Consider the following 22,903-nt stretch of genomic DNA (forward strand, 5'->3'; position numbering starts at 1 on the left):
CGGAGGGTTTAGATGACAGTTCCGAATAGTGGTGTATGTTTTCTTTCTTGACAAGTGACTGGTGTTGGCAGACACAGCCAGCACCTCAGGGGCATGAGCAGCTTGCTCCTAGAGCAAAGAGAAACATCCAGGCTTGCGATGGAGTTTCTTCTCCAGCCGATCCTCCTTGCCTGGGGAGGCAGTCTGGGAGGTTGCTGGGGGGGAAGCATTGCACTCCCCAGACACCCAAAGCCCTAGGACAGGATCTTAGTTTTCAACTGGTGCAACTTCAATGGTTTCCATGGAGCCAGTCCTGATACCCTGCCCGGTGCGACACTGGAAATCGGCCTGTCTCTTGGAAGGGGTGTGTTTCCCCTGCCCCCACCCATCCCCTCACTCCATCTTTTTCTGTTTGCTGGACTCTCTCTAGGAATTTGTATGGCTTTCTCCCCATCCCTCTTGTGTCTGAGACTGGGATGATCTGTTCCCTTGTGCCCCAGCTCACAACTTTTCCCCTTCAGTTAAACTTTCCTGGAGAAGGAATATTTTAAACTCGCGACTCATCCCCCCTGAAACAACCAGTCTCTTGGTCGTCATGGGGCTCGAACCAGGATCTCTGGCATTAAGAGTGTGAGCCTTGATAGCTTGAGTAAGGGATTAAGCCTGGTAGTAGTGAGCTGCAAAAGTCTCTTGCTGTCTGTGGACTCGTAACACACCATGTACAGAAAGTCACTAATCCATCCGGCCTGCCTCTAGCATCTCCGGACCTGGATGAAGGCACTTCATTTTCCTTGGCAACCAGTGCTGGCTGAAAGAGCAGTCAGTTCCCCACCACCGCCTTTGCTGGAAGAGCAAAGGTTTCTCCAGCCGCTACGCTCTTGTTAACTACCAGCGTGCAAGCTACAAAGATGTGCAAAATTCCACGTGCAAAACTTCCTCCTGTGTGTGAGGCAGTACTGGGAAGTTAAATCAGTGCCTGTGTTTGGGGTTATATAAGGACTGTTATTTAACCACAATACTTTGGCAGGCGCATGCTTCATGGAGCAGGCAGGAGGAGTCCTTGCCTTTGAATCAGAAGCAGCAGGATCTTTACCAGTTGCTCGGAATACATCTTGTATGTGTGAGTCCTGCACTTAGTGTCAGATGTCCTGCATCTCTGCTGCCATCAGGTTAACTTTTAGTCTCTCTCCTGCAAGCGAATGCAGTGTACATGGCTCAGATACTGCAGCAGGACAGTTAAGAGGGACAGAAATACAGATATTAATTGTGATAGAAATCTTAGCAACAATCTGTATTTTTTTCCAATGTGGCTTTAGCTCTTTTAGGTCTCCTTGATTTGCATGTTTGTACCAGGGTCTGTAATAGGCAAATGATCTCATGCCAAGGAACAGAGCCTGCAGCTACAGAGGATGTTTCATGGGACTAACTTAAAACTCAAAAGCTCCGGGGGTGGCAGGAAGCTGAGTGCATACAGGGTGGGGTGTTTTTCTTTCTTCAAGGAAAATGTTTTCTTTTTCCTTCTGATTAAGCACAGGGAAGATTTTGAATCCCGTGCAGTGCAGACAGCAGCTTTTGTCGGCATCAGGTGTTGTGCATTTAAACCTCTGCCAGTGCCAAAAATCTCCCAGAATATCCCTTTTCTATGAGAGGGGAGCTAACAATCAAGATCTCTGGCTATTGCAGTCTGACTTGTAAAAATGTCCCGTTCATTCTTTCTTTCTTTTCTTTCTCATGTGTAACACACACCAAAGCCCCCATCTTTTATCTGCTCCTGGAGCGTATTCAGCCGAGCATTAGGCTTGGAATATCTCTCTGTTTTATCTTTAAAAATTACCAGGAGGATGGAGTGGTTTGATTGGACAAGGAAATCTCCAAAAACCATGCTGGTTTCCAGCCCACCCACATTGGTCAGAATTTCTTTTTGGTCTGGTTACCTAGTTAAAGTATCAATCCACTGCCTTAAACTGAAAGACTCAAGCCACCTTCGGATTGTGTGGGGGAGCATGCTGGGCATTTGCCAGCTGTCCTTTCTCTTTTACAGCCAGCTGCCTCTATCATTCCAGAGATGGGTCCAGCCCTCAGGGATGAGCCTGCAACCAAGCTGCAGAGCTCAGGTGCAGAGTCCCGACTCCTCCTGAAAGTCTGAGGCTGTTTGGACTGGGGTGGAGAATAGTGAGGGAGTTGGCTCTGGATGCATCCCTATGTGATGCATTACAGTTCCGTGTTTGTGTTTTATCATACTGGAGATAAATGTGATGTCACACACTCTAGCCAGAGACCTCGCTAAACAGATTAGGCAGGAAGCAATTTCTTTATACCCAAGTCTTGCTTTGAGTTTCAGGTCCAAATGGCCTCTTAAAAAAAAATTCAAAGTGATGTTTGGTTTGAAATGGTTTGTTCCAGTTTTACTCTCTCACGCAGCTCTGATGTATCCACCCAGGGCCGCTCAATGGGAGAGACAGGCCAAGTCAGAGCCCTGCAGCCCTGCGTTTTCCCACAGGTTGGTAGTGGGGTTTGGTTCCGTTCTGCCATTGAGCTGGGGGAAGCTAGGAAGTCCAGATCTGCAACTGAACTGCATCAAATTTCAGAGCAGGGGTTTTGGTCATTGAACTTCCCTAATCGTAACCTGGGTCTGGATGAAGCTGGGATAAGAGTCTGAGTCTGCAGTGGACCGAAGCGAGTTTTGCAGGCTCCAGATTTGATCCAAGTGGCATTTTGTTGGAAAGTTTTCTGTTGGACAGAAGCCGACACAGAGGGAGAGAGAAGCCGGGGAGACTTTAAACAAGGAAGCGCAGAGAGCCGTCCGATCTGCTGTGAGCACGCCTAGCTGTTGAGTGCTCCAAGGAGCACGTCTCCAACACCTCCGAGACCCGACTGCAGCACGTGGCGAGAGTGATGGGTTATGTCACTTGCCTGCTCAGCTTCCTTTCTTCTTTCCTCAATAAGTACCACCACTGCCTCCTCCCCCCACCTCCGCTTTTTAACATCCTTTTTGTGGGCTTGATCCTGCAAAGTGCTGAATGCTCTGGCCTGGCTCCAGCAAAGCGCACGCTTAGATGGTTAGCACGTGCCTGAGTCCTTTGCTGAATCGGAGCCGGAGGGCCTGGCACGGTGCAGGGTCGAGGCCGATGTCCCCCTCCATCTGGCTACAGTTGCCCATATTCTCCTACCCTCGCCACAGCACATGATGTAGGTGGCTGCAGCATCACTCCTCTCGGGAGGGCTGCACGGCTTCTGGTCGGGTTGATTCTCGTTCCTGGCAGCCGGCGTTCTCGAAAGGCAACGGTGTGAGTGCCCAGGTGGTTCAGTTCCCGCTGGTCCTGCTGCAGCATCGCGAGCGGCTGAAATGTTCAATTCTCATGCCACAATTCTTGCCCCAGATAATGCAGGAGTGAGGCCGGGGGCCAGAGGATGCAGCTGGTGCAGGACAGCGCCTGTGCTTTGCTGCACTTTCCCTTTCACTCTTGTATGATGTTATTTTTTAAATTATTGGTGTTGATCGCTAACATTTTAACACTCCTGGGTGGGATTTTCAAAAGCGCCCAGGTGCCGAGTCCTGGGACCTGACTACAAGTGTTGGAGTCTGAAAACTAACTGCCCCTCTCGGTGTCTGGCCCGGCTGGGGGTCAGGTCTGCTGCTCTTCTCCTGCCCGTGGGGTCAAGGTGGTGGCAGCTCCAGACTGAGTGCTCTGACGAGTCACAGAGCCTTCCCTGCAGCACACGCCCAATGCAGTGGGGGGCAGTGGCTGGCAAGAGCGGGGCGCCCCCCCCCCACGGGCAGGATGCAGCCGCGGTGGCACTGATGAAGGGTCGGGGTCAGGTCAGATCAGGTTGGAAACAGACTCAACCCTCTTGTGCCTGGGTCCAGGTTGGGCTTCAAAAGTTAGGCCTGAGTAGACTTCTACCTAGGTGACTTAGGAGCACAAGCCCCACTGAAAGTCAGTGGGGGATTGGGTACCTAGCTTGCGTAGGTGTTTTTGCAAACCCTACTGTTGGTAAGGCAGGAAGGTGATCGGGGGAACCGATGCTGGAGTTAACAGCTGGATAACGCAGAGCTGACGCCCCGGCAGCTGCAGTAATTCTGTTGGGGCGTCCACTCTGCTCTGTTCTCTAGAGATTCTCTTACCACTCTCAGTGCCTTCATATTGGGCCGCCCGTTTTGCAAAAGAGCCATATACCTTCTCTTTAGTTTGCATTGGGACTGGGGCAGGGGATCAGAGTTCTCTGCCTTTGATAGGTTAGAGAGTTGCAAAGAAAGTTGGGTTGTGGGGGGAGTTTGAGAATAGTTAACGATCCTTGGTTGGGGGTTGCTGCTTTGCCCCCTGCAGTGGAATGAAGTTTCTTTCATGCCTCTAAATAATAGTCTGAAAAGGACATGGCTTATTGTCATCAAACAAAAGGTCTGTCTGCTCCCTGTCCAAACCTGTTGGGGGAGAGCAGGGAGTGAGCTGCACTTGAAAGACCCACTTGCCCTTCCCAGCCCTTTGCTGATCTCTGTTTCAGGGCTGGGGTAGCCTGGCTTCTCCTTAAAACAACGGAGCGCTCTTAATCCACCCACACTGGGTCATTGGATGGGACTCCAGAGCTGCTTCCCTAGGAGACACTGAAGCCAGCCCAAAAGCCCAGACAAGGATGCAGTTTGGTTTTCAGTTAATTTTTATGCCTGATCCTGATTTGCTCACTGAGCATCTGTTTAATCCCAGCCCAGCAGCTGGGGTGCAGGGGGCATTATGGCTATGGGCCCCCCCACAAATTTTGCACACCTCTTAGCCAGGTTCTTCTTTCCGGCATAAATCCCCAGCTCTGGATGGTATCTTACCTCCCTCTACACTGGGCAGCCCACCAGCGATCTGTGTTGCTGCTGTGTCCTGATCCAAGGGTCCTGGCTCTGTCCAATGGCAAAGGCTATTTGGATCCTTTGGGCTGGGAAACCCTTAACCTGCTGTTTCCAATGCTGTTTGACTGGCAAGGCTGCAGCCAGCTTGCTGAGCCCTACCTCAGATAGCGCCACACCCCTCCCGGAATGAACTTCTACTGATTTGTTTAAACAAGTTTTCCATTTGACTGACCTTAAAGCACAGTCACAGAGCCCCCGCGGATCAAATGTATTGACTTAAAAAATAATTAGGGTTGAAGTGAGTGGGACCCCGGCCTGCCTGCCAGACCTGCGATTAATATTTAAATAACAGGGCTCCTAAATCAACAGCAGCTTTTCGAACAAGCCCAGGGTTGTGCCGAGAGAGAGGAAGTGTATGTGATTGTGCAGCTCGGAGTACAGTCATGCCTCTTCCGAATCAGGGCCATGCCCGGGGCGTCGACATGTCTGGGAAGCAAAAGGGGAGAAGAAGCAGAGATGACAAGATTTCGGACTGAAATAGCCCAAGTGCCACATGCTATGAGCTTTGTGGTTGAATGAGCCGAGAGACAGACTGTTACGAGAGGGATGGTAACAGAACTACTGCAAAGCCTCCGACTCTTGGTTCTCCTTGGAGAAGAAGGTGAATTTCTTGCCTCTTTCTCTTTAAGTGTGAGATTTATGTATTTATTTATTTTACGCTTTTATTTGATGCCAGGAGTTTTTAATGCGACTGCTTATTGAGTGGCTGGGGAATAGACACTTGCATATTTAATAACCTGGATTGATTAGGTGCCAAGGGTCTCCGAACGTTACTGCAGCCATGGAACCAATCAATAGGAGGCCAGATTCTGTGCTCCTTAATGGAGCAAAACACTCACGGTTTTGCTCTATGGAGGGCAGAAGGATGCAGCCGCTAGGACCAGAGTCTCAGCTGGTGTAAATTGGCGTAGCTCCACCGAAGCCCCATGGAATTACTCCCATTGCCCCGGTGGAGGACTGGGCTCCTAACACTGTGGCAGGGACTGTTAGAGGAGGCACTTGTGGTGGGAACTGAACAGAGGCACAGCACTGGCGGTGGAGTTTAGTATCTACTCTCCTACCCCACCAGGCCGCAGGTCTGATGTGATGCACAGCCGCTTCCCTGGGACGTGCTCCCATCTCTGTTCCCTCCCGCACCTTATCCCTCTCTTCACTGCCGGACTCGAGTTCACAGCCCTGGCCCGAGGCCGTGCAGATACTTCCCTTTGGCAGAGTTTTAAACAGAGCCGAGGGGAAAGGACAGGGGTAGTGATACCACTGCGGCCACATTGCTATTTCCAGCACTAGCCTATGTCTGTCTACCCGTGCTGGGAAGCACCTCCCCATCTGCAGTGTAGACACATCAGGTGGCAGAACTGGTCTCTTCACCTCTACAGCCCCCTGTGCTGATCCCGTTCTCCCCATCATTTCTCCACACAAACACCGACTCGTTGGGAGTCTTCCCCCAAAGGCAGCCCAGCACTGGGATAGCTGGGGGACTGAAGTGCACGGGCAGAGCAGTGCGGGAAGGGAGCCCAGGACTGGGATAGCAGGGGTCTGCGAGTGGGGATGGAGAGGCGTTAACTGAGCTGTGGGGAAGGGGAGCACAGACTTGGAAGAGCTGGGGGGCTACTACTCAGGATTGAGGGGTCTTGGAAGAGCTGTTGCTGGGGAGCCCCCCCAGCTGGAATAGCCAAGGTACTGCGAGTCTGGAGAGAGAGGCACTGTGCAAGACGCACAGATACCCCCCCCCTCCCCGTTCCACCCCACCCCCAACAGTCCAGCCTAGTGTAGGCTGTGTGATCTTTAAACAATCGTTTAGATTCTCTCTGCGATGAGAGAGTCAAATCAGTTGAGAAATGGCTCGGGTGGACGCTGGAAACCCAGCTCTACTTACGATACACAGTAAGGTGAGTCCCCTTTAGAGACTGAGACCTCAGTGCCCTTGTCTGCTTTGAACAGGAGCCCTGGAGCCTGTGCACAAAAGGCGGGCGGGGGGGAAACTGTTTCTGGGGCCGTGCCCAGTGCCAGCAGTCACAGCAAGAGGCCCGTTTTCACAGGAGACAGATCTTTCCCACCGTAAAGGAGCTGGGGGTGCACAGATGTTCCTCACCCAGTTTGCACGGCTTGGAACGTCAGCGCTGTCTGGAAACTGGGCAAATCCAGCCATTAGTGTCACCCTCCACATGTGAAACGCACTTGCTGTGGGTGGTAATTTGAGGCAGGTGGGAGCTGGGATGGTAGCAGAAATGTGTGAGGTCCTTGAATTCTTGCTTTTCAGGGGGGAACCTGCCAGGGAGACTCAGGCAGGGCTTCACTTGTGCCAGCACTGAGCCCTGGCTCCTCTAGGCTTGGCAGTTCATAGCCCCAGCACCTCTGGGCTTACTGCATCCGTGTTGAAAGAAAACAAATTGCTTGAGCCCCGGCACCTCTTCCCTTGCAAGTTAAGCACTCATCTCAGACCGCATCTACATACTGGGGCTTCAGCCGTCCCTGACCAGCAAATGGTGTGAACCCCAACTGCAGACAAGGAAACTGCAGTTCACATTGGTTTCAAGCAGGGGCAAGGTCCACTGATGTAAAGTGCAACTTTCCTTGGGTTCTACCTAGTTGCAGTTACACTCCTGCCTAAATAATGTCTGTTCCTTGTTAGCATGGAGAGGCCGTGACTGAGATCAGTGACTCATTGTGCTAGGGGCTGGACTGATGCACAATGAGAGAGGCCCTGCCCTAAAAAACTTACAAACTAAAAACAAGGCCGACAAAGAGTGGAAGGGGGAAACCGAGGCACAGGGAGGTAAAGTGACTAGCCCAAGCTCTCACCGTAAGTCAGTGGCAGAATCAGGAACAGATTCTGAGGTCTGAGCACTCCCAGTCCAGGGCCACGCTGTCATTAGTGATGCTCTCAAGCTCCTGTGGTGTATTTTGTTTGCCAGCTCGCTGTAAACGACAGCTCAGGGCAGCAGATGATACACAAGTGAACCTCCGGCGCTGCCCTGAAACTCCTCGGGCAGATTAGCCCAGCCAGCTCTTCTTTATCCATCACAAACGAGCAAAAAACAAACAAACCCACAACCCCAGAAGTCCTTCCCCCTCACCGCCTTTGCAGGCCACTTTTAAGTCTCTCTCTCTTCCTTTTCCATGTCTGGCCTTGCTGCTGCTCTGACCGTACATCACTAATATGCTACAGAATCACTTGCTATTGTGTAGCCCCCCAGCACCCTCCCTTTGACGTAGGTGGGTGCTACAGATGAGAATGTTCCTATGAATGAGTTAGGCTGAAATGCATCTGAGAGACGCCTGTGTCTGGCTACCTTGAATTACAAACTGTCTAGGCCAGGGCTGGCCCTCCACATAACACAGGTTGACTTGATCTAGCATCCAGAATACAGTGAAATCACAACTGAGCCAAAACAGATGGGTTATTTTTGACTCTTCTTCTCCTCCCCCCGCCCTCGCCTGCCCCCTTCCCGCAGCTCTGGGTTTAATAAATGGTCGCGTGCAGTTTTGCAAACCAAAGTAGGTGAAAATTGTGCCAGTGGCTAATACAGAGGCTTAGCTGCATTTCTGCAAACAAAGCAGGGGTGGCAGGAAGGCTCCCTCATTCAAAGCGTTTGTGTCTTGCTGCATAGGAACGAAAGGGGAATAGATGCCAGGAGCTTTGAAAAGCTTGGGAACGCTGGCACCTTCCACTTGGTCCCATCTGCCAGGTGCTGAGTTTACCCTCGTTTCCATTGAACTCAAGGGGAACTGGTCCCAGAGCTCTGCTGGCTGCTTTTCCCTGTATCCCAGCCGCTCTGCTCCATGAAATGGTGATTTAACGTCAGCCCCTGTTCTGGTTTCTGGTGTTTTGTTTCTTGGCCTGGCTAGAGTCTGGTGGAAGAAGAGAGGGTCCACTTTGCATTGCCTCCCTAGGACGGAGAATAGAAATGGGTGGTGTGCGGCTGTTATGCCCTATTACACCGGGTGCTGGGTGTGCCGAAGTAACAGGTTGTGCCGTTCTCCAGTTCCATCACTGGGAGTTCTGTGGAACTGAATGAAGCCGAGCTGAAGCCATCTGAACAGGGCGTTCAGTAGCTGAGAGACAAGCAGTGTGGCCTAAACTGGAGGGTAGGGTCCTGGCATGGGACTCAGGAGACCTGGACTCTATTCCCAGCTCTGGCCTCCTGACTCACAGTCCGTAGCATCACTTTAGCAGGTCCCAAAGCCGCTTCCTTTGAGAGTGTAGAAAATCATTTCAAACCATCCATGATCCCCTGGACTGATCAGAGCTTCCCGGGTGAAAGAGAGGAGGAAACCAGCACCGTTAAAAACTGTTTTATCATAACAGTAGCAAGGGAAAGGTAGCCATGGGGGGGATTCATGTAATTCAAAGCCCCCCTGCTTGACTGACTCTGAATCGGCCCCTCAGAAAGAGCAGGAATGCGGCAGCTTAAGCGGTTATCGCGTTAAAATGCAGCACACGCCGTTTGGGATAATGGAGCATAACATGCGGATTCTTTATTCATGGAGTTGTCACCATGAAAAGCTGTTGACCCACAGTGGTCATTATGCGGGCACTGTGCTGGCCACTCATTCATCTGCATGGAAACCATGTAATACAAAGATGCGTATCTGTTCAGGCAGAGCAAGCCAGCCCAGTGGATAGGAGAAGGGAAGCTGAAAGTCTAACGGGGCAGGGCAGTGGCGGGGGGGGGGGTGTTCATTAAACTGCTTCGCTTTTGGAATGCTTTGCTGAGTGGGGTACTCAGCGCTGTCACAGCATTTCACAGGGACAGCTTCTTTCACTCTCCTGAAAGATTGTATTTGACTTATTATGGGCCCATTAACAAACTCGCTGCTAAATAGCCTTCGGGGTCCCAATGAGGTCACCTACATTCTCTCTCTCTCCATACACACACGCTCCTTTATGCCTGCTTCGACCTGCCCACGGAAAAGGCAAACTCTCCAGTTTGTGAAGAGCAGGCTATGCACTCTGGGAGAAGAGCCTTATGGGTCGCAATAGGGCACCAGGTCCTATAGAAATTCAGGAGGGGACTGTAGAAAGCCACAAACGTAAACCGAGGTTTTGTGTAGTGTCTGTCTGGTTTTTTAAGCATCCTGTAGGCTTAGAATCATAGAATATCAGGGTTGGAAGGGACCTCAGGAGGTCATCTAGTCCAACCCCCTGGTCAAAGCAGGACCAATCCCCGACTAAATCATCCCAGCCAGGGCTTTGTCAAGCCTGACCTTAAAAACTTCTAAAGAAGGAGATTCCACCACCTCCCTAGGTAACCCATTCCAGTGTTTTACCACCCTCCTAGTGAAAAAGTTTTTCCTAATATCCAACCTAAACCTCCCCCACTGCACCTTGAGACCATTACTCCTTGTTCTGTCATCTGCTACCACTGAGAACAGTCTAGATCCATCCTCTTTGGAACCCCCTTTCAGGTAGTTGAAAGCAGCTATCAAATCCCCCCTCATTCTTCTCTTCCGCAGACTAAACAATCCCAGTTCCCTCAGCCTCTCCTCATAAGTCATGTGTTCCAGTCCCCTAATCATTTCTGTTGCCCTTCGCTGGACTCTTTCCAGTTTTTCCACCATCTTTCTTGTAGTGTGGGGCCCAAAACTGGACACAGTACTCCAGATGAGGCCTCACCAATGTCGAATAGAGGGGAACGATCACGTCCCTCCAACTGCTGGCAGTGCCCCTACTTATACATCCCAAAATGCCATTGGCCTTCTTGGCAACAACGGCACACTGTTGACTCATATCCAGCTTCTGGTCCGCTGTAACCCCAGGTCCTTTTCTGCAGAACTGGCACCTAGTCTGTAGCGGTGCATGGGATTCTTCCATCCTAAGTGCAGGACTTTGCACTTGTCCTTGTTGAACCTCATCAGGCTTCTATAGCAGGGGTGGGATTCTCTATGAAATTCTGTAGGAGGGTCCCCAAAACACAAAAGCCCAATAGAAAAGTGTTTGCCTATTAAATTCTATAGGGCTCTTGCATCAAGGGACATGAAGGGTTCAGACCTTGGAGCCTGCTTTGTGAAGAAGCCCTCTCCCCTTGGCACAGAGCTTGGTACCCAGTGCCAACTGACTGTTCCCTGGGCATCCTCGGACCAAAGCACTGATTAGCTTCCCTGGGCAAGTCTCAGGCTCTTTCGCTCTGAGAGCCTGGAAAACTTAATGCAATTAATTATTTATCTAATTAATAAAGGAGGAGGAGTCAGGGAAGAGATGTGATGGGCTATTTCTACGGAGGACACCAGTGCATTGCAAAGACGCCTCTTGGGGCAAGCAGACGCCAATTCTTTGTTGGCAGAGGGGACTTGAGCAAGGATGGGAAACCCTCCAGTGGTGGAGGGGCCTTTCTCCACAGAGGAATGCATGCTTTGATCCTTTCTAGTGACTCCTTTGCAGTCCGGAGGGCAGGGGGGAGAGGAGAGACCTTTTCTATTCCACCTTGGCTAGCGCAGGGTAAGTAATCCTGCCTGGCGCTTTTAGAGCCAGCCCTCCTCTGCCCCATGGCACGCACACCTCCCCGGCAAAGTCACCCGGGCTTGTCCTCTGCTGCCTCCCCGGCTGTTGAACTCTGCTAAAAAAGCCACTCGCAACTTCAGCAGCTGTTTCTGCTTTTGAATTTAATGGGAACTTTATGGACTGGGATTTCTCCTGATTTATTTATTTATTCTCCCACCAATGGTAAATAGCAGCACAGTTGAGATCCAGCACTTGCCATTCACACAGCACGATCTGAGCGCTTGGCTGTGGGCAGCGGGCCAAGCCCTGGAGTCTAACCAAAGAGATGGTGAGGTTTGCTGAATCATTGCACTCTGCTGGGGCCATGGTGTGGTCCTTCGGGGCCTGGAGCAGAGAATGAGCCTGATTAGGAAGGATTCCTGTTGTTTTTTTCCACCGCCTAGATACGGTCACCTTGAGAGGGCATTAGAATCAAGAGCAATCGCTGCAAGAAAGAGCAATGGGCTGGAAGAAGCTGAAGTTTGTCTCAAGGCTTGTGAATCCCTTATTCACCCTGGTGAGCAGTTCTTTACACTGGGGAAAGGACTGCTCGGGAGGGTTTGCAATCCAGCCCTTTGACATTTTATTTCGATTTATAACCAAAAAGGGGATCCTGGCCAGAAGACATCTTTGGAGTTGTTTTTACAAGTATGACCTGTATCTAAAAAAATGAACCAACCCCACAGCGTGCATCCGAGCAGCAAACGTCCCACCAGACAGAACAATTGACCGAGCCAAGGCAGTGTGTACACAGCAACAGCAGTGGGGAAATAATAATACCTAGCTGTCGTCTAGCATTTTCATCGGTAGAGCTCAAAGTGCTTCACAGAGATCAGCGTCGTTATCCCCATTTTACAGATGGGGAAACTGAGGCACAGAGTGGGGCAGTGACTCTCCCAAGGTCACCCAGTGGGCCACTGGCTGAGCCAGGAATAGAAGCCGGGTTTCCTGTGTCCCTGTCCAGTGTTCTAGCCACTGGGCTATACTGCCAAGCAAGGCTTTCCAAGGAGGAGAAAATCCCCTTGCATGAGCTGTACCTGCTGTGTTCCCACTCCAGGCAGGTGTGAAGCTCAAGTTGCCTTCAGCAGCACAACCCTGCGTGAAGGCACCACTCTGGGGGGAAAGGCTTTTCTAAGACGAAATCTAAGTTCAGGCAACCCCCCGCCCTTCCCTAGCCCCAACCAGAACCCTTCCAAACTGCTAAAACCGAGCACTTTGTCCTGGAGCAGAGCATGCCAGTGTTTAGAGAAAACATGCAAGTGGGTCGACGTCACTGCTTGGCAAAGGACAATAAAAGTATTCAGTGTGCGATGAAGTCCTGCTACGGCGAGTAGGGAGGAAAGGCTGGACTCAAGAGACGGCAGCTCCGGGATACCTTCGGTGAGTGAAAGACAAACCCAGCTTCTCGGGACTTCTCATTCCAACGCGGGGCGAGAGAGGAAAGGCTTGCATCTTCGTTTCCAACAACAGCTCCATTCCAGGCAGGTTTTTTTCCCTCTGTCCCCCATCTAGTGTTCAGGAAAATCGAGACTCTCTTGAAGCTCAGTGAGTGAGCATGTATTTAACCCCTATTATGGGTAGCAGGCTAAGGGCAGGGTTGTGCAAAAACTTTGAATGGCTCATATTGTGTCGTGATGCACTGTCCTTCGGGCTACTGAGCCGGGGGAGAGGAACGTTTGCTTTTATTGGTAGGAACCTAGTTTGCAAAAAAGAATATTGTCAGGCAATGGCATTTCAATGGAGCGGTTAAGGTAGCTCTGAGATCTCAAGCCAGTCATGTGAGAGGCTTCCTAGAATAAATAACAGGACGTGCTGTCTAACCTTTCATTGAGTCTCCCAAATGTGCAGCAGGCTCGGCGTTCAGGGGGTTGTCTGAAGTTAGCCAGGGTATGATTTCTTAATTCACAGTCAGTGGTGGTTTTAATTTTGAAAGGAGGATAAAAATCAGCACATAAGAGGCACCCGGTAGCATAGAAAGGGAAAGGAGCTAGCTCCTTTTTTCTAAACAAAAGCTTTACCTTCCTGCGCTGCTGGGCTTTCCTTGGCTGTCACTCCCTGCCTTGACTGCTACCTCTTCTGTGTTTCTTCTCCCATATAAAGATGGGTTGGGTGTCCAGCTATTAATGAGAAATGTGGCTTGACCACGTATATTTCCCCCCTGTTTTGCCAAGGCCAGGTAGGGTCACCAGTAAAACCCTGCTCCTCTGTACTGTCCTGCTTTTTATTGTGTGTGGATGAAACACATTATCTCCATTTTAGACAAATCCATCAGAGCAGTCAAACTTGCCCACCCTGAATGGGCTGTGGCAGGGACTCCTGACAAGTTCAGAGTTCCATTCGGCATCCCGTGTTGTTTATCCCTGCCTGGGGACCTGCGTTGTTTTTCTTCAAGGTCTGGGCTGTGATACTTTACAACTCTTGGACAAGGAAGCTTGTGTTACAATCTTGTAAATTCATATTGGCTGGAATCTCCTGCTCTCTTAAATCTCCACTTACAGGATCATTGTCCCTGGGACTGGGGGCTACCTAGGAAGCCAGGAACTTTGACCTTAGTTATTTTTCTAAGTCTTAGTTCTCAGCAATCTTCCTCACTCGTAGCTGGCATTTTAGCTCATTGCTTTGTTATACAGCTGGGAATCTGTGAAATTCTGAGCAGCCAACAAGTTTCTGGTTTTATACTCTTCACAGACTATTTACTGGGACAAAAAGGCAATTTGGGACGGGGAGGGGAGGGGAGGGGAGGAAAAGAGATGGGAGCTAATTTATTTTAACCAGAAATAAATTAGCGAGTGAGAACTTGCTTGGCCTAGTTCAGAACCAAAAACCCCAGCAGTGTCTGGATAGAACTCAGAACTGTTAGATTTCAGGTCTGATGTGTGAAACGTGACTCTTTTGGGTTTCTAGTCCCCTGGTGGTTCCAGAAAGCAAGGCCAGAACAACTTGCAAACAGGGATCTTTGTTTCCACTGCCATTTAGTTAGAAATACGCAAGTGTGCAAGTTGTCATGACGAGTGAATTTCCTTTGACATACCGGGGGGGGGGGGGATTGTTTTAGAAAACTCAAACTTCTTTTGCAAAACCTGACACTTAATAAACAATTCTAGGGGTTTTGTCTCAAACATCAGGGGGCTCTCACAGGCCCAGGTCAAGTCTCTCTCTATAGTGGGCAGAGGCTCAAAGGAGACTGAGAATTATGCATCCAGCTAACTCCCATTGAATTTAGGCATATAACTCCTTCAAAAATCCCAGACTCAGATAGCAATGGGTAGTGGCTGTAATGCAAATACAGACTTGGGTCTGTAAGGTCCCACAGAAGGGACTGCTGCCTGTCCCCCTGGCCCCGATTATGCAGTGCTTATTTCACGTGAGTAAGGGTTGCAAGATACGTCCCATTATCATCCTTATTTTTTTCTATCTGGACCTAATAAAAAGTCCCTATTCCCTGTGCCTTTCCTCGGGCAAAAAGAACGGAGAGAATGGGTCCAGACTTTGACTTCTGCAGGCATACACCAGGGCTGGATTTGGCACCATGAAGTTGAAGGGGCTGGAAAATGCAGCAGGGGCGTTTGTCACGTGTGAGCGATGGCTTGTTTCTCACACCCCATTTAAGCAGATTTATTTTAGACCTGGGACGTGATCCGCAGTTGCCAAGGTTCATGGTCTGAGAAGCGGTTTGTCGAGCTTTCTCCCTCCCTGAGGTTTTATAAACATCAATGGGTCTGAGTGTGGGTGTCTTAGGGGCTAAGCACTTAGCCAGCCTGACATCTGATTGCGAGCCAGCTACATTGGTAAAAGTGGCTTTGATGCACATACTCTGCTGGCAGTGCTTCCCCGAATGACCTCCTAGAGATGGAAAGACATGGCCCAGAAAGCCGGCACTTGCCCGGCACGGCCTGGTGGCATGCAGGAATGGAAACCGGCCTGTAATGGTATTGCTCAGAGCCAACTTATGGTATGTCTGCTGCTGCTGAATGTGCTGTGTCTGAAGGCTAAGGGGGAAAGGAAACCCACCCTTCCTCCTACTCTCAGGATTGCTGATTCCAAGAGTGTGAGGGAATGTGGCCTATAGGTAGGAGACCGGAAGGCTGGTGCCATGGTTTGGGAGCTAGCTGCAGACCTGGGTTCATGTCCCAGCTCTGCCACAGACTTTCTGAGTGACCTTGGACTAGTCACTTAGACTCTTGTGCCTCAGTCCCCCATCTGCAATATGGGGCTGAGAGCACTGCCTTGCCCCCGGGGGCACATTGCAAGTGTGATCTCTGACCTGTCCTCAAAGGAACATTGCTGTTTCTGTGTCCCAGACCCATCTAATACAGCATATTGTGGCGGTACTATACGTGACCCATTCCCAGTGGCTGTTCCCAGCTCCAGGGGGCAGAGTAAAGGTTGTGTTTGCAGGGGAGTCATGTACCATAATTCGTTTTCAGGAGGTTGAATGTAGCTGAACTCAACATTTGTGGCACCGCTAGCCAACCTTAGCTCTGCATTCACAAAGTTTTGGGGGCAGTTAATAAGTAGCTGAAATAGAAAGATTGCACCATCACTGGTTTTCATGTTACCAGACACCCAAGGAGACTTCCCCTTCCCCAGAACAGATGCTGAGAAATGCTCTCTGTTTTTATTCCAAAAGGGGCCTCTATCTAAATTTAAGTTATGGGTGTACATTACATCTCCTGGCCTGCTCCGTGTGTGTTTTCCATCCCTTACACCCATTGCCATGAATTAATGTAAATGCAAATCCAAGCTGAGGGCTAAGCATGACCTGCCTGTACTAGGCTAGTGTCCGAATCGCCATGCATTGCACCCAGGTTGGTATGGACTCACCCCTGCAGCCGGTGATTCAGTTCCTGTGTCTTACAGTCCATGCTGTCTTGTGAGTGCAGATTATGTCACATTTTACAGAGCAGTTTAAAGAGACAGACTCTTCTTTCTGTTTGTTTAAACAAGCCTCTGTCATTGGGGTAGAGAGGGCCGTGTTGATTTTATTACTTCTCTTTCTTTGGGGTTTAGAAGAGGAACGCTTGTTTTTATGATACATTATGTTGCGGGAATTTGTTTAAAAGGGGGGGGAAATCCCATTTTAAGGGATTGCAGCTGTAAAAATACAGTTTCTGCTCTATAAAAGAGAACAAAACCCTGAGTCAGTGAGTTATTTATTTTCCTTACCTGGTAAGACCTATGCACCTCTGCCTCGTCCATTTCTCTCCTCTCTCTTCCCCCTCCCTCTCCATTTGTGTTTTATTTTCACAGTCTGCTTTATTCGCATGCATTTCTTTGTTTGTTGGGACACTTCCGAGTTTGTGACCAGCCACTCTAAGATCTGGGGCCTGAGATTATTTTTCAGGCCTTGTAAATTGCAGGGAGACATAGGGGCCACATTTTCACATCAGGCCAGGGCTACATTTAAGAGCTTATCTCCCATTTAGGCACCAAAGTAAGAGCTGGATTTTCCCATCACCCAGTGTTCTGAGCTCGTCTGACAATCCAACCACTTATTTTGATGCCGAAATAGAAGCGGGGCCCATCTGGAAATTCCAGACATAGCTTAATTTTCTTATTCCCTTGAGCACCACCATCAATTGCAGGGCTTCCCTTTCCCTTCTCAGTCTCCAAGGCTCTGTCCTCATCTCTTACAGCTGTGATTTTGTAACCAGTTAGAAGCTTAGCCATTTGGTTCCTTGTAAGAAACACCATCCAGTTTGCCTCCCTACGGCAGCTTTTCTACAGTCACGGCCGCATTTGTGCATCTGCAGCTACCGCGCTGCATTAGCACGGGTGCATGCTGGGTAGCTATCCCACAGTGCCTCAGTAAGAAATGCACCTGGAGGGCGCATGCTCAGAGGAGCACTGTTAGTATGTGGAGCAATGCATTTTGGGATGTCCTGCCACACAGAGTCCTGGGAGCAAGCCTAACACAGGCAGAGCTGGGGGCGTGTCCTTTGCTGAACTGGTTGCAGAGAGATAGCCCTGTGCCAGACTAAGGCTTTGTCCTGGGGCGCCCCTGTTAGATGCCATGCTTAATGAGTGTTTGTCATGGGATGGGCACACACAGACCGTGTCTGGAGCTGACCGTGCCACATGGTTCACACCACAGCCTTTAGCCACCGAGTCGGAGTGTGGGTCGAGATACGTTCCTGCACTGACTGTCTTTTGGATGTAGGGCTGAGTGCCCAGAACACCGGGGTCTCTACTGGTGATTTTTCACCAGTGTACTGGTGTACAAACGTCTGGTGTGTACTGGTGATTTTTCATGACTGTGATTATTATTTGTATTGCTGTAGCAGCTACAAACCCCGGCCGTGGGCCCCAGGACTCCACTGCGCTAGGCACTGTACAAACTCAGAGCAAAGAGGCAGTTCCTGGCCCAAAGCGCGCTCTCTCCAGTGACAGCCTTGCTGGTGCAAACTCCACAGCTGCCATTTGCCCAGGCGATGGAGCTCTCGCTCCTGCGTGACACCGGGTCAGCTGCACTGGAGCTAATTGGGTTTATAGCAGTTCCCTCGGCCCGCACTAGGATCAGCATCAGGGCAGCTACACCATGGCTGGGCTCCCCGCTGTGGATAAAGCCACCTGAGCCGGGCACAGCTACCTTTCCCAAGCACGGTGGTTGTGTTTTTGTTTGATTTGGGGATCACGGAGATGACACATTCATAGCACTGGCTAGAACAAGACATGTTGTGGACAAGTGCTGTGCAAACTTCCCCACCCACAGGTCTGCCTGTGAAGCTCAATGTTTGATCTGCAGTCCTGGCCCCACCCAGGTCTGCCTTGGGTCCCAGCTTGCAGTCTCCCCGTTATTCCAGTTGTGGGATCCCCACAGCCAGCTCCACCAACACCCTTCAAGCCTGACTTGCAGCCCACTGCTCTAATCCAGACCTAGCGCTTTCTAAGGTGTCCAGAATGCTCATTGGTGCAGTGGGGAGCTCTGAACGCAGTTGCATTTACACCAGCAGATGTGCCCAAGCCACAGAACAGAGACCTCAACTTGTACTCTCCTCGTCAGGCGGTTTGGGAGGTGGAATTTTAGTTTGTCCCATTCAAGTGATATGTTGGCTGCTAAATTTGGAACTTGGTTCAAATTCCAACCCTCCTGCCCTTCTGAATGGTTAGGGGACATTTTCCTCAGGGACCCATTATTAATGTCAGCCCAGATCTCCAGGGGCGCAGTAACCCCCAGAAACCCCCAGTGCACTTTGATTCACGTGCAATGCGGAGCATAGACACAATCAGCAGCAATCAGGCAATGGCATGGTCCCTGAAGCTGCGCAGACACCGAATTAAAAGTGCTCTGTAACCACTTAGTACATGGCTGTGTCCTTACAGTGGAGTAGCTAAGCAAGAGAATTGGACCAAAGCCACCTGAATGCTGACTGCAGGCAGGGCTTCAAGGGTTAATTGTTACACTCTCTGCTGATTAGTTGTAAATTGAGCCTAGTGTACCTGGTGCAGTGGTTTATGAGCAGCCTCTTGAGCCTAATTAGTGGTGGCCTTGCTGACTGGTGAGACTAACTGCAGCTGGTTATCTCACTGTTAAGTGGTGTTACCTGGCTGCTTTTCCTCCTGCATGTGTCCCAGTCCCTTGTGAATGCAAGCGGAATCCGCTGCACTTGGCCATAACACCGAGAAAGGGCCACTGGACTTTGATAATGTACATGTGAAACCATCCCAAAGGGAGGTTTTATCTACCCCGACACTGGTGAAATTGTACCAGTACATGCCTCTCGTGCAGACACTTTGTAGCACGATTCGTGTTGCTGCACCAGTAGAGGGCAAGTGGCTGTAATCCTGCTGAGGACAGGGCCTGGGTTGCTGGGATGTACCAGGACATTTTCCAAAAGTAATAGCTGACCCCTGGCTTAGAATTGCGCCCTGGAGGCCATGCGGGGACAGAGCTCACGTCAGCGGGAGATGCCCATGTGACATGGGGTAAGTATTAATGGGTTCGGATCCTATGGAGTTAAAAAGGCAGGTGTTCCAGCAGCAGGAGCCAGATTCAACCCATTAAGTGAGCAGCAGTGTGTCCTAAACAGTTCTTGTGCAGTTGATTTATGCAGGGTCAATGTGGTGGTAGGAGTTTCACCCTTTGCACATAGCACTCAAAGGCCATCCCTGTTACGAGCTGAAGACAATAAGGGCCAGAGGTTCCATAGCCTGTGAGTATTTCTGCATGTTCTTGACGTGTGCATCTCAAGGTCTGGGGTGACAGAGGTGATGCATGTATAATGTGATGCCCTACAAGGGTCGACAGTAGCAGGGATTGTACCTGGGACCTTTGTATCTAAAACCAGCTATTGCCTGAGCTAAAGCCAGTAGCAAACTCCTAAACCTCAGTATAGCCCAGCCACTGGAGGGAGACAGGAGAGCACGACACTGTGCAAGCGTGGGTTACATAGGCACCTATATGAGCAGGCACACCTGGAGCGGCAGGCGTGCAATGGCGGATTCACATGTATAAAAATGAATGCATGCACTACACAGTCTGGCTTGAAAAGCATCTCGTACGTACATTACTGCAGGGGCAAGGTATTCATCATACAGTGTATTTAATGGCGACCCAGTCTCATTAAAGGAAACCAGAACGAATGCAGTATGTGAAAGGCTGCAGCATCTCGTTGGTGTAGCACATTATGCAGCTCACTGATCAGCTTCCATCGCGCAGCGGGAGCAGGGGGAAATGCCTCGGAACAGCGTTGCAGCTGCGTTGTCATATGGAGAACAGCTCTCCCTGTCCCCCTTTCTGGGATAACCACTGGAACACTACCTGTGTCATCTGTACATTATGGCCTTTGAGTGAGGCAGCTTCCAGCAGCGAGGAGCCTGGTACTGGAGAGGAACGTGTTATGGCACATGCAGTCGGTGATAGAATGCCATAAATAAAATAAGCCTGCTGCCACTGCCCACTTCCCCCTCGTCGTCCTCCTGAGTCGAAACACATGGGGGTTATTTATCGCAAATGAATCCCTGGGAGTAGGGGCTGATGTCAGGCCGTGGGGCTCTGGGAGAGGAATCACGTGGCTGCCCAGCAATGTGGACTTGGATGACATCTGACTTGTTCACTTTTCCAGTAGCAGGAACCAAGCCCGCTGTGTGTTTTGATGGGGGACCGGGGGGGGCGGAGCAGGATGGAACTACAAAATATGGGGCTGGGGGCTAATAGATCTTTGTATAAATCACTTCAATTAATGTAACGCCCTTTAAAAAAAACACTCTCCCCCCATTCCCTAAAACACCCCTAAATTGACCCTGTCATGATGTTAGCCAGTAGGTCGGACGGGCTTTAAAATGCCTTTATCTGACAACAGGTGCCCTAGAAGTACTAAATACTGTGTGCGGAGCTCTCTGCCGGTGTAAACCAGGGTTGCTTCATTGAGTTCAGCAGAGCTGAGAAACTGCCCTGTATTGTCGTCATCATCACCCCTAGCCGTTCACTTTTATATGGTAATAGCACCTAGAAGCCAGCCAGGACGGAGGCCCCACTCCGCTGGAAGCTGCACAAATATGTCTGAACGGAAGCTCCTGCCACCCAGAATCCTTCTCTGCTTCTTATTTGTCCACTAGTGACAATAAGTTGTTAGTTTTTTGTAAGTAGCTGGCTAGATGCTGTTCATGCCCAGTTTCTGCACAGCTGATTCAGCCCTGCAGCCAGCTGAGCCTTGGCAATTGACCAACCGCCTGTATTGTGATGCACAAAGAACTGTGCAGCCAATGGGCAGCCATGTTGGCTCATTGTGCTTCATTTAGAAAACACACCAGCTTGATGGAGAGTAAAGGTGTGTCTGGACAGAGCTGTCAGGTTCACCTGTCTCTGAGGGCTGTTTATTCACAATGGAGAGCAAATTTTAGCTCTCTACCGGCTGCCAGGATGTTAGCTCACCCACCCAGTGTGCTCGGTGCCCTTGGCCATGTGTTAAAGTACAGTGAAAGATGAACAAATTAAAGCGTTTTCAGGCATTGGAAGAGGCCGTGTAAAAATATACATCTCAGAGCTACGAAGACAGTGAAACTGCTTTGCAGTCATTATTATGCAATGTTTACATTGCAGTCGTGGCTAAAGTCCCCCTCCAAGCTTGGGCCCCAGTGGGGTAGGTGCTGCTCACACGTATAGTAAGGGTTGGCCTGCAATTTGAATCCAAAGTGAATCCAAATTAGTGCAAAAGACTGCGTGGATACTCTTATTTCGGTTTAAACCAAGCCCATTTGGTTTCCTGTCATTCAATTGGGAATCGGTTTAACCTCACCTGAAGCAACCCCCTCTTAAACTGAACTACGTGTGTCTATACGGGGGCTTGTACCTGTTTGACTGACTTGGTTTAAAACAGATTTAAGAATAAACAGGTGTGAATTTCTCATGCAGATGAAGACCAAGTCGGCAAGTTTTGTCGCAAAGCTGGGACTAGAACCCAGGAGTCCTGGTGCCCAGGGTCTTGCCCTAAGTACTAGGCTCACTGCCTAATAACCTACAGCAACAGTTCAGTCAGCTTCTGATAGAAAACATCCCCTTTCTCATCAGGATGAGCTCTGCAGGATCGTACAGCACATGGGTGAGACTATACACAGTAAACTGCAGAAGCATCCATCTCCATTTCAGCTATTGTCTTTCAGATCTCAGAACTAGCCAGTGATTCCTGCCCTGTCCATCATGCCTGTAATAGACTCATAACTGTAGCTTCAGGGTATGTTTTGGCCCCACCGTGGCAGTCATGGTGGTGGAAATTTTGCCTGCAGGGAAGATGGGGCGAGTTCGGAAGGTTCCCGTCTTTCCCTTTCAAGCCCACTTACCCCAACTACTTAAGGGAATAAAAATGCATGGCGGGAGGGTTTACAGGATCTATTTAAAATGCATCTGTTTCCAATCCTCAGTGCAAAAACCAAACCAAACCAAACCAAAACGCCCTCAAGAAAGGAATCTCGGAGCTGCGAGCTTGTTTTCAGACACGGCTGTCACTGGAAACATGCAACGTCCTTCGAGCCGCTGAGCTGACAGCTCTTCACCACAATCCAGCCAAAGAGATCTATTTTCAAGCGGCTGTTTTGTTTTGCTTTTGATGCAGGTTTGGCAAAGCCCACTGTCTGCTTTATCCTCCTGGCTTCTGCAAGGGGGTCTCCTGGAAGAGAGGAGCTAAACTCTCCCCCCCCCCCCCCGCCACACACACCGAAGTGGCGCTAATGATGCTCTCTGCCTTTTGTTAGAGAGCTCTCACACTGCAGCACGTGAAACACAGGGTCCTGGCAAACTCACTTGTACCCATTTGCCTTTGGCCCCGTGCCCCCTCCCATGCCTCCCCGGTGTAGCAGCAAGCGAAAGGCCAGGCAGCTGTAAAGGCAAATGGAGCCTTGTTTGGAAAACACTGAGTTAGAGCTTTCCCGTGTGTTTTAATGCACAGAGGAGAACGGGGGGTTAAAGCAGCCCGGAGAGGAAATTGAGATTTAAAAGGTCCAGACACTGGCTTCCAGGCTGCCCCTCGGCATCTACCAACAGGTTAGATTCTGACCAAGCAAGACGATGAGGTGATAGTGAGCAGACCGTAGAGGCGTGTGAACCTGAA

The 22,903-nt window shown here is 50.2% G+C and overlaps 1 protein-coding gene across 5 annotated transcripts in view; it reads left to right on the forward strand.

The window, feature by feature from the left end:
* Positions 1–22,903, forward strand: part of COL8A2 (collagen type VIII alpha 2 chain) — a 136,247-nt gene that overhangs the window by 74,595 nt on the left and 38,749 nt on the right. The window contains exon 1 of one of the 5 annotated variants that reach the window (XM_084652430.1): positions 12,602–12,737. The exons of 3 other annotated variants lie outside the window; for them this stretch is intronic. The gene's annotated coding sequence lies outside the window, so the exon portion shown is untranslated. One more of the 5 variants, XM_084652431.1, reaches the window with a different exon arrangement.

This window comes from Lepidochelys olivacea (genome assembly GCF_965140295.1).
Source record: "Lepidochelys olivacea isolate rLepOli2 genome assembly, chromosome: 19".
Lineage (NCBI taxonomy): Eukaryota > Metazoa > Chordata > Testudines > Cheloniidae > Lepidochelys > Lepidochelys olivacea.